Source organism: Lissotriton helveticus, chromosome 11, assembly GCF_964261635.1.
Source record: "Lissotriton helveticus chromosome 11, aLisHel1.1, whole genome shotgun sequence".
NCBI lineage: Eukaryota > Metazoa > Chordata > Amphibia > Caudata > Salamandridae > Lissotriton > Lissotriton helveticus.
The window spans coordinates 826132766-826148001 of NC_136072.1; the positions used below are offsets into that span (position 1 = coordinate 826132766).

The window sequence follows — 15236 nt, forward strand, 5'->3', positions numbered from 1 at the left end:
ATATGAATGTAGTAAAAATACCAATGCTGCAGAACTGCAGTACCAGAGAAGTAACTTTTTCATCTCCAGCATTGGATCTTTCATAGTTCACACCCCTAATTTAATATTACTAAATCAGTAAATTGTATAATGGATAAAAAATAAATGGAAATGACACTCACCTTAGTGAAACAGTCTCCACAGCACTACCTGTCCAACTGTCATTTTGGATTTTGGCTTGAAATAATGCTTGGATAAGAGATGAGTTGAAATCCACGTCGCTGCTTTGCACTAGTCCGTAAAGAAAATGCAAGCAAAGAGTGCAGCTGTGGCCACCATGCCTTAAAGGTATGTGCTCTAATTCTGTGTCCAATAGGACACCCAGTTTTTGCAAGGCAGAGTAAGATGGAAGCCCACTATGCCTTGTTTTGATACAGAGCAATGTTTGTTGGAATTTCTATATGAAACAAAAAGATGGTCCATTTTTCCAAAGCTTTTCGTTCTAGCAATGTCAAATCTCAAATTTAAAGAAAAAAATTGGTTTTGGGAGGTGTTAGAAATGGGATTTCTGGTTGGCTAAGACTTGTGCCAAAACCAGTCAGCAACCACCTCTCTAGTCAGGGCAAGGGAGTTACACGCCAAGATAACCCCTGCTCACCCCCTTGGTAGGGTGACACAAGCAGTAAGGCTTACCCCGGAGGCAATGTAAGTTAAGTATTTGCAAACGCACCCACCAGCAACAAAATCCCAGGCCCCCCACAAAAGGAACTCCACACAAGGTTATATATAAAAATAGCCTTTGTATTATAACAAACACATTAGATAAAAACACACACTTTACAATGTGCCAACAGGCAAAGGCAGAATTTACAGGGGATATATGTACAGGACAGGGCCACATGGACCACTGTCAGGAATAAGCACTTTTAGAACTAGCACTTGGTAGAATTAGCACTTTGTAGGAATAATAATTAGCACATAGAACATATACTTGTAGCATCAAATAACAAATGTAGCACACAACCAGTAACCACTGGCAAGAGGTAAGTACCACCTACGCAATCCTAAATGCCTTAGGAAAATATCACGCAGGGAATCAGGAACTCACTAGTAGGACCTATATTAGGAAAAACAACCTCCTAAGCATCGCATACATTCAGAGGTATAAAGCATTACACATGATGAAGGAATCACATTAGGCAGGTATCACATTTGCGCAAAAGATCACATAGGGCATAAACATGTACCCCACACAAGGGCACAACACCTGAACGGTCCCCCAGGCCAACTGGCCTCTCTGGGGCTGAAACGCCCTTTGTCCAAAATGTCAGGGCAGGCTGCGCAGGCAGCCAAAGCAGAGTGCGCAAGAGGGGCAAGCCTAAATGAAGCAGCTGCCCACTAAGTGCTGGGCAGCTGGGGATCTCCTCTGGGCTTTTCACGGAGACAATGGGGCAAAGAACCACGTGGGATCCTTGCAGGCTCTGGAAATAAAACTAGTGGTCCTTCATGAGCCTCGTGGGCTCTGAGTAAACAACTGGGGCAGGAGTCTCGTGGCTCTAAATAAACAAATGTCCTCACGTTGGGGGAGCGGCCCGCTGCCAGCTGGGGCCGCTCTACCACCAAAACTGCCCCCAAATTACGTGGGAGTCCCGCTCGGGGAATTCAAAGAACAATGGACCCCAGAGCCCTCGTGGACTTTGACAGAAAAATGCTCCCTTGGTTGGAGCCTCTCGTGGGCTCGGCAGAAATTCCCCGGAGCCTCTCGTGGGCTCAGAAGAAATGCGTGCCCAGACGTTGGAGTCCCGCTCGGGGGACTCAGGGAATAACAAAAATGCTCCCTTTGCAGCAGGTGGGGCCTCGGACTCTAACTAAAATGTCCCCCAGCACTGGTGGAGCCTCTCGGGCTCTAAGGAAATGCCCCCAAAGATACTGGACAACGTGGAAGTGGCCCGCTGCCCAGTGGGGCCGCTCGTGATACTCAAACTGGTCGAACCGTCGGAGCAGCCCTCTGGAAAGCTGGGCTGCTCGGGGTAGAGGCACCGATGGGGTGCGCGACCTCTCGCCTCCCCCCAGCCGACTTTTCACCCGCTCCTGGCGTCGCGTCTACAAAGCACGTCTGGGAGCGTAGTTACCTGGAAAGTGTCCTCGAAGCGGCTCCTTCCTGGATCCGCGTCGGAGGGGGCCAGAGCCCTCTTTTTCTGACGCGGCTTCCCTGGGCTGCAGGGCTCTCTCATCTCACGAGAGCCCCGGGCAGACTTGCTGGCCTCTTTCCTTCTGTTGCACCGGAGCACGGGGTGGGCTCCCGTCGGCTTCCGGTTCTTTGTAAAAACGCTTCCGGGTCGTTGTGCTGCAGGCAGTCGATGGCAGCGCGTACCTCACCTCGGGCCGGCGGCGGTGATTTCCTCGGGCAAGATACGGGGTAAAGCGAGGGGTAGGCACCCTCGGAAATTTAAATATTAAAAAGCGGCAGACCTGCAGGGTGGGCACCTGCTCAGCTTATAATAAAAATGCGGGCCAAATGCAGGGTGGGCACCTGCTCTGAAATAAAGCAAAAGGGTGGATCCCCACGCCGGGGAATCCCTCGAAGTAGGGATTGCCGCACTAGCGGCGCCACACGCTATTTTGAGGGGGAGGCCAGCACTCCCTAGGCACTGGCAGGCCACCCAAGAAAGAAATGAAGGCAGGGGGGGCAAAGGCTGGGCCCAGGGGCCAGCTCACAGGACCCTCCAGGCAGGGAGGCAGTCCCAGTGGTGGTCCTCCTGGCGCCCAACAGCAGCAGCAAGCCCCCCTCAAGACAGGATCAGCAAGACCTTTACATGGGGTCACAGCCCCTCTTTTATACACCTGTGGCCAGATGTAGTAGCCAAAATACCGGTCGGTAACGGCCGATTTCGGCCGTTACCGACCGGTATTTAAGAATTGGCATGTAGGGGGCATATTTTACCGATTCGGTAAATTTACCGAATCGGTAAATTTACCGAATCGGTAAAATACCGAATCGGTATTTTTACCGATTCGGAAACTTTCAGATGTAGGTGGGACTCTTCAGAGTCCCAAAGGCCCTACAAATTCTGTATTTTACCACCCAATCCAATTGGGTGTTAAAATACCGAATTCAGGTGTGCATGCACATGTGTGCATGCACACCTAGCCATGTGACAGACAGACATGCCCTTAGGGCATGTCTGTGTGCCACATGGCGCACATGCCTATTTTTTGGGTGCCAGAGGGTGTCAAAGTGACACCCCCTGCACCCTTGCAGAATTCAGTATTTACCGATTCGGTAATTACCGAATCGGTATTTCCCATTGATTCCTATGGGCTTCACAGCCCATAGGAATCAATAGGAAATACCGATTCGGTATTTACCGAATCGGTAAATACCGAATATTACCGATTCGGTATTTCCACATCTGGAAATACCTACATCTCCCCCCTTCATATTTACCGTTTCATAAATACCGAATCGGTAAAATCGGTATTTATGAATCGGTAAATACAACTTACCTACATTTAGCCCCAAATCCCTTTGTTTAGGCTTCAGGGTGAAGGGAAAAACCAGTCGCACCTGGCTTTGGAGCACTCTGTTGTGCTCAGCCACTCTTCCCATTCACTGGCCAGACTAGGGACATCAGTCGCACCACAGGGGGTGGAGGCAGCATTGTGTGGGGAAAGCCCAGCCCGATTCAGGTCCCAGCTGTACTCCTCCCTCACATCACTCATGCAGATCTCTCATTCACCACCGGGGCAGACCCATCCTGACTCATGGAGCCAGGCTCACCAGCCAGCTCCAGCCAATCATAAGCCAGACAGCCAATTCACATAAATTACACAGACATGCCAACTTCTAGAAGTGGCACTTCCACACTAGACACATTTATGCCGCACACATCATCGCGCAGCATTTATTCACATGAGTCCGCACATACCAAACTCGAGCCTGTACTCCCCACACATCAGGAACTAACATGGACACATACATCCCCCATGCATTCCTATGGGAGGGCAGGCCAACCTTACCACACCCACGCACTTTACCCTGGGACACAGTGGTAAAGTGCGCAGAAACCAAAAATCACTATCACCAGGTCACAATTAAAAAGCAAAAAGTTTAGGGGTGAACCTGCCAGAAGGGCCAAGTCCAAGAGAAGGGATGGGCGGAAATCAAAACTAGGAGGCTTAATATGCTTCTCAATTTTGCTGCTATATTCGTTCATGAATATTTATGGAATAATTAACTCTTATTTTTCTCTCTTCATGTCTGATCCTCTTAGTCTTCACTGATTCTTTTGCTTTTCTCTGTCGTCATGTAGGTTATCCTTCTCATGGGGGTTGGCCTCTGCCAATTTTTTTTCTTCATGCGGTGGTCCCCAGGAGTCTCGGAGAAAAGGAAATGGTGGTAAGTAACAGGTGAGTCTATTTCCTTTCTGAGAGGATATAGGGGTAAAAACCTTCACCTCACCCGATCTGTGAAAGTAAAGAAGGACCCTGTATCTACACATTTTTGGGTAGAAGAAAGGGGTTGTAGTGCCCGGGGATGGCTGCAGGTCGCCCTTTTATATGCCCTCTGGGTTTGTCTATTTTCTTGCTCAGGACAGGAATGATTCCATATTGGTGTATTCTTTACCAGAGGTGCCAGCAAATAGTTTCTTACATTCCTTCACTCTTCCAGTTGAGAATAGGGAATGTGTGTTTGGAGTCCTGAGATATCTGACAACAGCTACCTGATGTACTATCTAGACAAAATATTTGAAACCAGAATCTGCCTGGTGTAGCAGAGAACGCAATACTTAATGGGCACAAACTGAAAGAGGATGAATGGGTGCATGGTTGAATTTTCAGCTTACAAAAGTTCCTTGGCATTACAACTGGTGGAAAAACATAAGCAAATCTCCCTGGCCAAGTATTCAAAAGCACTTCTGCTCTCATCGTGGGACACTTTAAAAGGTTGGATATTTCTGAATTTTCTGACGTTGGAGATAGTCCCGGGGAGGCCTGTCCCACCGATAAAACACCAACTGCCATTGTCTTGCATCCAGACAATCGACATTTCGTCTGCGTGCTGTTTTGGAGCTCTGGCACATATTTCATTGTTAGACTGACTCCATGTTTATAGATACAGTCCCAAGAAGCTGAGCATCCTGAAAGCACTTGTGGTCTTGTTCCTCCTATATTTTGACATAATTTAAAATAGGCATATTGTCAATGCATATAACTACCTCTTGGCTCTGATATTAGTGGATCAACCTCAAAAGTAATAATGGGGTGGCCCAGTGGCCCTCAGAACCTGGGAAAGGTTATGCACAAAAACAAACAGTTCTGTCGGGTAGTAACATTTCTTTTTTTGATTCAAGACACAATTTACTTGTAATCACATTCAATGAGTTACAGAAAAAGGACAATATAACACACACCGGAATTAGGTTTTGAATCATATATTTGAAATGTTATTTCAAATATTAAGGGTTATAGCAATATACATATTTGATTGCGCAGAAAGAGAATCAAGTGACTGTGGTTACTTGCGGTGATAGGTGATAAGAAAAACACACTATGTACAATATAAAAATTGAAAGTGGGAGTATATAGTCAAGGCGCAAAGTGCTAATTAGTCTCTGCGGTGGGTGACTTCACTTGAGCAAGAGACTGCAGGACGCGGAAGGCTTGATCCCGTAAATCATTTTGACTGGCCACAGACTCCAACCGAATGGTGGTGATCTGACGTCCTTTAAAGAAATAAGCTAAGATTACCAGTGAATGAATCACCTCTAGCAGGATTGAATAGCCCCCCACCGCAGAGACTAATTAGCATTTTGCGGCTTGGATATATACTCCCACCCCCTGTCCTGAAGAAGACCCACTCAGACGCATTACAAACTGCGCAACCCCTTTGAGTCGAAACGTCGACGCATATAATATGTCAGCACAATGCCCATCAGTACAGTGCAACCATTAAATGAACTCTGGGCCATATGTGCATGAATTATAAAGACAAACAAGAATGTTCTCTCCCTGTTCACTGCACTTTCAATTTTTGTATTGTACATAGTGTGTTTTTCTTATCACCTATCACTACAAGTCACTACTGTCACTTGATTCTCTTTCTGCACAATCAAATATGTATATTGCTATAGCTCTTAATATTTGATATCAAATTCAAATATATGATTCAAAACCTAATTCCGGTGTGTGTTATATTGTCCTTTTTCTGTAATCATTGAATGTGATTACAAGTAAATTGTGTCATGAATCAAAAAAGAAATGTTACTACCTGACAGAACCGTTTGTTTTTGTGCATATCTGATATTAGTTGAACAAATTCATGGCCAGTCTGACTACCCCGAGATCCTGAATGTTTACATACAAATGTTGCTATGGAGTGGTCCAAAGGCGCTTGCAGAAAGATTACACAGGTGAACAAACTAACTTCTGTACAAGTACATCATCAGAATAAATTGTGGTTCCAGAATTTGAAGATCTTGACCTATATAAATATCATCACTGCTCATCCATCATGTTAGGGCTTGCCTGAAGTTAGCACAATATATTCTACCCATAAACCTAAGACCTGTTTCTGCTGCATATCCCAATACCAATAGTAATTAGTGTTTTGTGACCATGGTGTGGGAATTTTGCAAGAATCTCCTGCACTAGATTAGTTAATCGTTTCCCTATTTCTTGGGAAAGATTAAGCTTTAGACTACATGGACAGATGTTTGCTGAAACAGTGTTATGAAGCAGTGAGCACTGACTTCTTTTTGTTGAGCGTAAGACCTAATATCTGCAGGAAGCTCTGTGTAACATCAACAACTTTTGAGGTTTGTTGCCGCAAAGCAGCTTCAATAAACCAGCTGTATACCAACTCAAAGCCAACATGACATAATGATGGGTTTCCTGGGAATCTAACCCTCTGTTTTACGAGTATCTAGGCACACATAGGATGCCTAAAATATTTCGCACTTCTACTTGTGAAGCCACTTCAGACTACATGTCATCTGAGTATATCAAAGCTTGACTATCATAAAACTCAACTTTGCTGTGGGAGGACAATGAATAATCTAAGAGTTGCATAGGTGAATATGGTTTTGGTATAATTGGCGATACTAGCAATAACAGAAGCACTGTACCCACACTTTGTTTCTGCAGTTGTGCCAACGTCTGTGTAGTTCTCACTGGAGACTGTCAACCACAAAGTTTTGTACACTGTGTGGGTACCAAAACAGTGCTCCTCAGCAGTACTGCTTTACCAAAGGAAAGGGTCTCTTCATCAGCAGTGTAGTCCTAGTCAAAGGGGCAGTATTGCAGAAAATATGGACTTCAGCCACGAGTTGGCCGCCATCAATGGTTCAGTCTCCATTGAAAGAGAACAGACTTGTCAACAGGATCTTCATTGACAGTGATTTCAATAACGAGACAGATTTTGCTGCCATGCCGATTGCAGTCGTCAGTGACGATCCAATCTTCATGGTCGATAAGGATGTCAGAGACAGTTTGCTGAATGGCTTCTTGCCTTTTGTAGTCTGACATCAGAGTTGGCCATAGCTTTGGATCTATGCCGATGGAATACTAAAACCAAACCACAAGAAAATGCCAATACTGATAATTCACTAAAATGTTACTTCATTAGTGCCTAGAACAAATCTATAGCACGATTACGCCACCTTTTGCTTAATTTGAATTTATTCAAACAAATATAACACTTTGGGGTTAAAAATTATTACTTCTTTTTAATGTACCAAAAAACGTTATCAAACAGAAAAAGCGTTACCGAAGGTAAGTAATTTATTCTTCTGATGGATACATCTGCCAATGGATTCCTCACCTTGTGAATAGAATCCCACAGCAGTCCCCACTCCCGGAGGAGGGTGTCTACTCTTCTATACCAAGAAATCCTGAAGGTCATGGTGCGCAAAGTGGCAATCCCTCCTCACTTCGGAATCTAAGCAGTAATGCTTCGCGAAAGTGAGGAGGGAGGCCCAAGTTGCCGCTCTACAACTGTCATCAACAGGAACACCTCTAGATAAGGCAGATGTAGAAGACTTTGCCCTGGTAGAATGAGCTCTTAACTCCTTCCATGCTCATGACGGAACGGTTCCGTCATCAGCGTCGGTGCTCTGGTGCTGTCATATGGCACAGGTGTGCATGCACACATGTGCATGCACACCGGAATCGGTATTTTACCATCAAATAGAATTTGATGGTAAAATACCGAATTTGTAATGCTTGTGGGACTCAGAAGAGTCCCACCTACATATCAATTTTACCAAATCGGTAAAAATACCGATTCGGTATTTTACAGAATCGGTAAATTTACCGATCGGTAAATTTACCGATCGGTAAATTTACCGATTCTGTAAAATACAGGGCCCTACATCTCAAATTGCATTTACCGGTCGGTAACGGCCGAATTCGGCCGTTACCGACCGGTAAATGCCTACCTACATCTGGCCCCTTGTCTCTTACTGAATATAAGCTGTTATGACAAAAGCAGAATAAGATTCTTTCATAGGCGGATTAACTTTCTACTTGTAGCATGGTGCCAACAGGCAGAACAACAGAATTTGGTCTCGTAACAGCTATACACTGTTGACAAAAGTCACAAGGCATTTGCCTAAAAGGTTTGTGCCAACCAGTAGGGACATAGAACTGGTTTCTAAGCCACAGTGCTTTTACCGTTATTGTCAGATTCTGCAGTTGTTTCATAAGGACAATTCTCTAAGAACAACAATTGTCGAATAATATCTGTTATATTCCAAAATGGATGCCGTGGTTACGTTGTGAAATAGCACTTATCTGTGTTCATGTCCTTCGTCTATGTTTTAATTCCTGTATGTATTATGCGGTCCACATATTACCCGGTGTGTGATCAAGACTGCGTTGCAGTCAAAACACGTTGCTGGAATAAAACAACTGCCTGTAGGATTAGCCCGCTTTATTTTGGCTTGAGACGGAATTACTATGTCAGGTGTGCTCCTCTGGCTTTAGCGCACCAACTACCAATGGGCAAGGCAGAACGGAAGAAGCAAAATTGTGGAAGGAGATATATATATATGTATATATATATATATATATATGTGTGTGTGTGTGTATATGTAGATTTTTTCCTTCAAGATCACGTCAAGACCCTTAATTCCTATGTCAAAGATTCTTTTGATTTCCTAAGCAAAATTGAGCGTTTTGTCTGGGAAGAAGACATGATTTTAATGACTATGGATGTCTCATCTTTGTATACCTCCATAAAACATTGCGATGGACTTAAGGCTTTGGAACATTATCTGTACAAATGTCCTCCAAACTCGATGGCACATAACAAAATGTTACTGGACATGACCAAAATGTGCCTTGAACAAAATTTCTTCATCTTCAATGGCGTTATTTATCAACAGGTCAGAGGTGTGGCGATGGGGGCCTGTTTCTCACTGTGTTTTCGGAAACAGTGCACAGGCATAGATGAGCTTTTCAAAGTCATCAGGCATACTCCAGGACTACGATATCCAGAATGCCTAACGGAACGCCCACATGGGCGGGACTTCAAAATTAAATTGAATAAAGAGCGCTCCAAACTTACCTGTTTTCGACATTCAGTGAGCCAGTGATCAAGAGCTTTCCAATAGCTCGAAACGCGTATGGCAGTGTTTTAAGGCTGGGAGACACGCTGTTACCTTTCCTCCTGCGGCGCTGAGTGCAGTAACCCCTGCTTGTGCGGCGAATCCTTAAAGGGCAACCTTGTGGACAGAATACTAAGCGACCTGCCTGGTCGCGGATTTGCCCCGCCGCGTTCTGCGGATCCAGAGTGCTCGTAACAGTATGGGCAACGTTGAGGAAGGCAGGGGGCCTTAGCCACAGTGAACATTTAGGGAAGTAACCAGTGGTGCCTCTGTTGCCTTTTACCCAACCGGGTTGTACATTTGGACTGTGTTTTCGGAAACAGTGCACAGGCATAGATGAGCTTTTCAAAGTCATCAGGCATACTCCAGGACTACGATATCCAGAATGCCTAACGGAACGCCCACATGGGCGGGACTTTAAAATTAAATTGAATAAGGAGTGCTCCAAACTTACCTGTTTTCGACATTCAGTGAGCCAGTGATCAAGAGCTTTCCATTAGCTCGAAACGCGTATGGCAGTGTTTTAAGGCTGGGAGACACACTGTTACCTTTCCTCCTGCGGCACTGAGTGCAGTAACCCCTGCTTGTGCGGCGAATCATTAAAGGGCAACTTTGTGGACAGAATACTAAGCGGCCTGCCTGGTCGCGGATTTCCCCCGCCGCGTTCTGCGGATCCAGAGTGCTCGTAACAGTATGGGAAGTATGAGGAAGACAGGGGGCCTGAGCCACAGTGAACATTTAGGGAAGTAACCAGTGGTGCCTCTGTTGCCTTTTGCCCAACTGGGTTGTACATTTGGACTTTGTTTTTGCAAACAGTGCACAGGCATAGATGAGCTTTTCAAAGTCATCAGGCATACTCCAGGACTACGATATCCAGAATGCCTAACGGAACGCCCACATGGGCGGGACTTCAAAATTAAATTGAATAAAGAGTGCTCCAAACTTACCTGTTTTCGACATTCAGTGAGCCAGTGATCAAGAGCTTTCCATTAGCTCGAAACGCGTATGGCAATGTTTTAAGGCTGGGAGACACGCTGTTACCTTTCCTCCTGCGGCACTGAGTGCAGTAACCCCTGCTTGTGCGGCGAATCATTAAAGGGCAACTTTGTGGACAGAATACTAAGCGGCCTGCCTGGTCGCGGATTTGCCCCGCCGCGTTCTGCGGATCCAGAGTGCTCGTAACAGTATGGGAAGTATGAGGAAGACAGGGGGCCTGAGCCACAGTGAACATTTAGGGAAGTAACCAGTGGTGCCTCTGTTGCCTTTTGCCCAACCGGGTTGTACATTTGGACTGTGTTTTCGGAAACAGTGCACAGGCATAGATGAGCTTTTCAAAGTCATCAGGCATACTCCAGGACTACGATATCCAGAATGCCTTACGGAAGGCCCACATGGGCGGGACTTCAAAATTAAATTGAATAAAGAGTGCTCCAAACTTACCTGTTTTCGACATTCTGTGAGCCAGTGATCAAGAGCTTTCCATTACCTCGAAACGCGTATGGCAATGTTTTAAGGCTGGGAGACACGCTGTTGCCTTTCCTCCTGCGGCACTGAGTGCAGTAACCCCTGCTTGTGCGGCGAATCATTAAAGGGCAACTTTGTGGACAGAATACTAAGCGGCCTGCCTGGTCGCGGATTTGCCCCGCCACGTTCTGTGGTTCCAGAGTGCTCGTAACAGTATGGGAAGTATGAGGAAGACAGGGGGCCTGAGCCACAGTGAACATTTAGGGAAGTAACCAGTGGTGCCTCTGTTGCCTTTTGCCCAACCGGGTTGTACATTTGGACTGTGTTTTCGGAAACAGTGCACAGGCATAGATGAGCTTTTCAAAGTCATCAGGCATACTCCAGGACTACGATATCCAGAATGCCTAACGGAACTCCCACATGGGCGGGACTGCAAAATTAAATTGAATAAAGAGTGCTCCAAACTTACCTGTTTTCGACATTCAGTGAGCCAGTGATCAAGAGCTTTCCATTAGCTCGAAACGCGTATGGCAATGTTTTAAGGCTGGGAGACACGCTGTTACCTTTCCTCCTGCGGCACTGAGTGCAGTAACCCCTGCTTGTGCGGCGAATCATTAGAGGGCAAATTTGTGGACAGAATACTAAGCGGCCTGCCTAGTCGCGGATTTGCCCTGCTGCGTTCTGCGGATCCAGAGTGCTCGTAACAGTATGGGAAGTATGAGGAAGACAGGGGGCCTGAGCCACAGTGAACATTTAGGGAAGTAACCAGTGGTGCCTCTGTTGCCTTTTGCCCAACCGAGTTGTACATTTGGACTGTGTTTTCGGAAACAGTGCACAGGCATAGATGAGCTTTTCAAAGTCATCAGGCATACTCCAGGACTACGATATCCAGAATGCCTAACGGAACGCCCACATGGGCGGGACTTCAAAATTAAATTGAATAAAGAGTGCTCCAAACTTACCTGTTTTCGACATTCAGTGAGCCAGTGATCAAGAGCTTTCCATTAGCTCGAAACGCGTATGGCAATGTTTTAAGGCTGGGAGACACGCTGTTACCTTTCCTCCTGCGGCACTGAGTGCAGTAACCCCTGCTTGTGCGGCGAATCATTAAAGGGCAACTTTGTGGACAGAATACTAAGCGGCCTGCCTGGTCGCGGATTTGCCCCGCCGCGTTCTGCGGATCCAGAGTGCTCGTAACAGTATGGGAAGTATGAGGAAGACAGGGGGCCTGAGCCACAGTGAACATTTAGGGAAGTAACCAGTGGTGCCTCTGTTGCCTTTTGCCCAACCGGGTTGTACATTTGGACTGTGTTTTCGGAAACAGTGCACAGGCATAGATGAGCTTTTCAAAGTCATCAGGCATACTCCAGGACTACGATATCCAGAATGCCTAACGGAACGCCCACATGGGCGGGACTTCAAAATTAAATTGAATAAAGAGTGCTCCAAACTTACCTGTTTTCGACATTCAGTGAGCCAGTGATCAAGAGCTTTCCATTAGCTCGAAACGCGTATGCAATGTTTTAAGGCTGGGAGACACGCTGTTACCTTTCCTCCTGCGGCACTGAGTGCAGTAACCCCTGCTTGTGCGGCGAATCATTAAAGGGCAACTTTGTGGACAGAATACTAAGCGGCCTGCCTGGTCGCGGATTTGCCCCGCCGCGTTCTGCGGATCCAGAGTGCTCGTAACAGTATGGGAAGTATGAGGAAGACAGGGGGCCTGAGCCACAGTGAACATTTAGGGAAGTAACCAGTGGTGCCTCTGTTGCCTTTTGCCCAACCGGGTTGTACATTTGGACTGTGTTTTCGGAAACAGTGCACAGGCATAGATGAGCTTTTCAAAGTCATCAGGCATACTCCAGGACTACGATATCCAGAATGCCTAACGGAACGCCCACATGGGCGGGACTTCAAAATTAAATTGAATAAAGAGTGCTCCAAACTTACCTGTTTTCGACATTCAGTGAGCTAGTGATCAAGAGCTTTCCATTAGCTCGAAACGCGTATGCAATGTTTTAAGGCTGGGAGACACGCTGTTACCTTTCCTCCTGCGGCACTGAGTGCAGTAACCCCTGCTTGTGCGGCGAATCATTAAAGGGCAACTTTGTGGACAGAATACTAAGCGGCCTGCCTGGTCGCGGATTTGCCCCGCCGTGTTCTGCGGATCCAGAGTGCTCGTAACAGTATGGGAAGTATGAGGAAGACAGGGGGCCTGAGCCACAGTGAACATTTAGGGAAGTAACCAGTGGTGCCTCTGTTGCCTTTTGCCCAACCGGGTTGTACATTTGGACTGTGTTTTCGGAAACAGTGCACAGGCATAGATGAGCTTTTCAAAGTCATCAGGCATACTCCAGGACTACGATATCCAGAATGCCTAACGGAAGGCCCACATGGGCGGGACTTCAAAATTAAATTGAATAAAGAGTGCTCCAAACTTACCTGTTTTCGACATTCAGTGAGCCAGTGATCAAGAGCTTTCCGTTAGCTCGAAACGCGTATGGCAATGTTTTAAGGCTGGGAGACACGCTGTTACCTTTCCTCCTGCGGCACTGAGTGCAGTAACCCCTGCTTGTGCGGCGAATCATTAAAGGGCAACTTTGTGGACAGAATACTAAGCGGCCTGCCTGGTCGCGGATTTGCCCCGCCACGTTCTGTGGTTCCAGAGTGCTCGTAACAGTATGGGAAGTATGAGGAAGAAAGGGGGCCTGAGCCACAGTGAACATTTAGGGAAGTAACCAGTGGTGCCTCTGTTGCCTTTTGCCCAACCGGGTTGTACATTTGGACTGTGTTTTCGGAAACAGTGCACAGGCATAGATGAGCTTTTCAAAGTCATCAGGCATACTCCAGGACTACGATATCCAGAATGCCTAACGGAACTCCCACATGGGCGGGACTGCAAAATTAAATTGAATAAAGAGTGCTCCAAACTTACCTGTTTTCGACATTCAGTGAGCCAGTGATCAAGAGCTTTCCATTAGCTCGAAACGCGTATGGCAATGTTTTAAGGCTGGGAGACACGCTGTTACCTTTCCTCCTGCGGCACTGAGTGCAGTAACCCCTGCTTGTGCGGCGAATCATTAGAGGGCAAATTTGTGGACAGAATACTAAGCGGCCTGCCTAGTCGCGGATTTGCCCCGCCGCGTTCTGCGGATCCAGAGTGCTCGTAACAGTATGGGAAGTATGAGGAAGACAGGGGGCCTGAGCCACAGTGAACATTTAGGGAAGTAACCAGTGGTGCCTCTGTTGCCTTTTGCCCAACCGAGTTGTACATTTGGACTGTGTTTTCGGAAACAGTGCACAGGCATAGATGAGCTTTTCAAAGTCATCAGGCATACTCCAGGACTACGATATCCAGAATGCCTAACGGAACGCCCACATGGGCGGGACTTCAAAATTAAATTGAATAAAGAGTGCTCCAAACTTACCTGTTTTCGACATTCAGTGAGCCAGTGATCAAGAGCTTTCCATTAGCTCGAAACACGTATGGCAATGTTTTAAGGCTGGGAGACACGCTGTTACCTTTCCTCCTGCGGTACTGAGTGCAGTAACCCCTGCTTGTGCGGCGAATCATTAAAGGGCAACTTTGTGGACAGAATAATAAGCGGCCTGCCTGGTCGCGGATTTGCCCCGCCACGTTCTGTGGATCCAGAGTGCTCGTAACAGTATGGGAAGTATGAGGAAGACAGGGGGCCTGAGCCACAGTGAACATTTAGGGAAGTAACCAGTGGTGCCTCTGTTGCCTTTTGCCCAACCGGGTTGTACATTTGGACTGTGTTTTCGGAAACAGTGCACAGGCATAGATGAGCTTTTCAAAGTCATCAGGCATACTCCAGGACTACGATATCCAGAATGCCTAACGGAACGCCCACATGGGCGGGACTTCAAAATTAAATTGAATAAAGAGTGCTCCAAACTTACCTGTTTTCGACATTCAGTGAGCCAGTGATCAAGAGCTTTCCATTAGCTCGAAACGCGTATGGCAATGTTTTAAGGCTGGGAGACACGCTGTTACCTTTCCTCCTGCGGCACTGAGTGCAGTAACCATTGCTTGTGCGGCGAATCATTAAAGGGCAACCTTGTGGACAGAATACTAAGCGGCCTGCCTGGTCGCGGATTTGCCCCGCCGCGTTCTGCGGATCCAGAGTGCTCGTAACAGTATGGGAAGTATGAGGAAGACAGGGGGCC

The 15236-nt window shown here is 46.7% G+C and overlaps 1 protein-coding gene across 4 annotated transcripts in view; it reads right to left on the minus strand.

The window, feature by feature from the left end:
• Positions 1-15236, minus strand: part of LOC144792108 (myoferlin-like) — a 2487894-nt gene that overhangs the window by 594507 nt on the left and 1878151 nt on the right. The gene's annotated exons all lie outside the window — the stretch shown is intronic.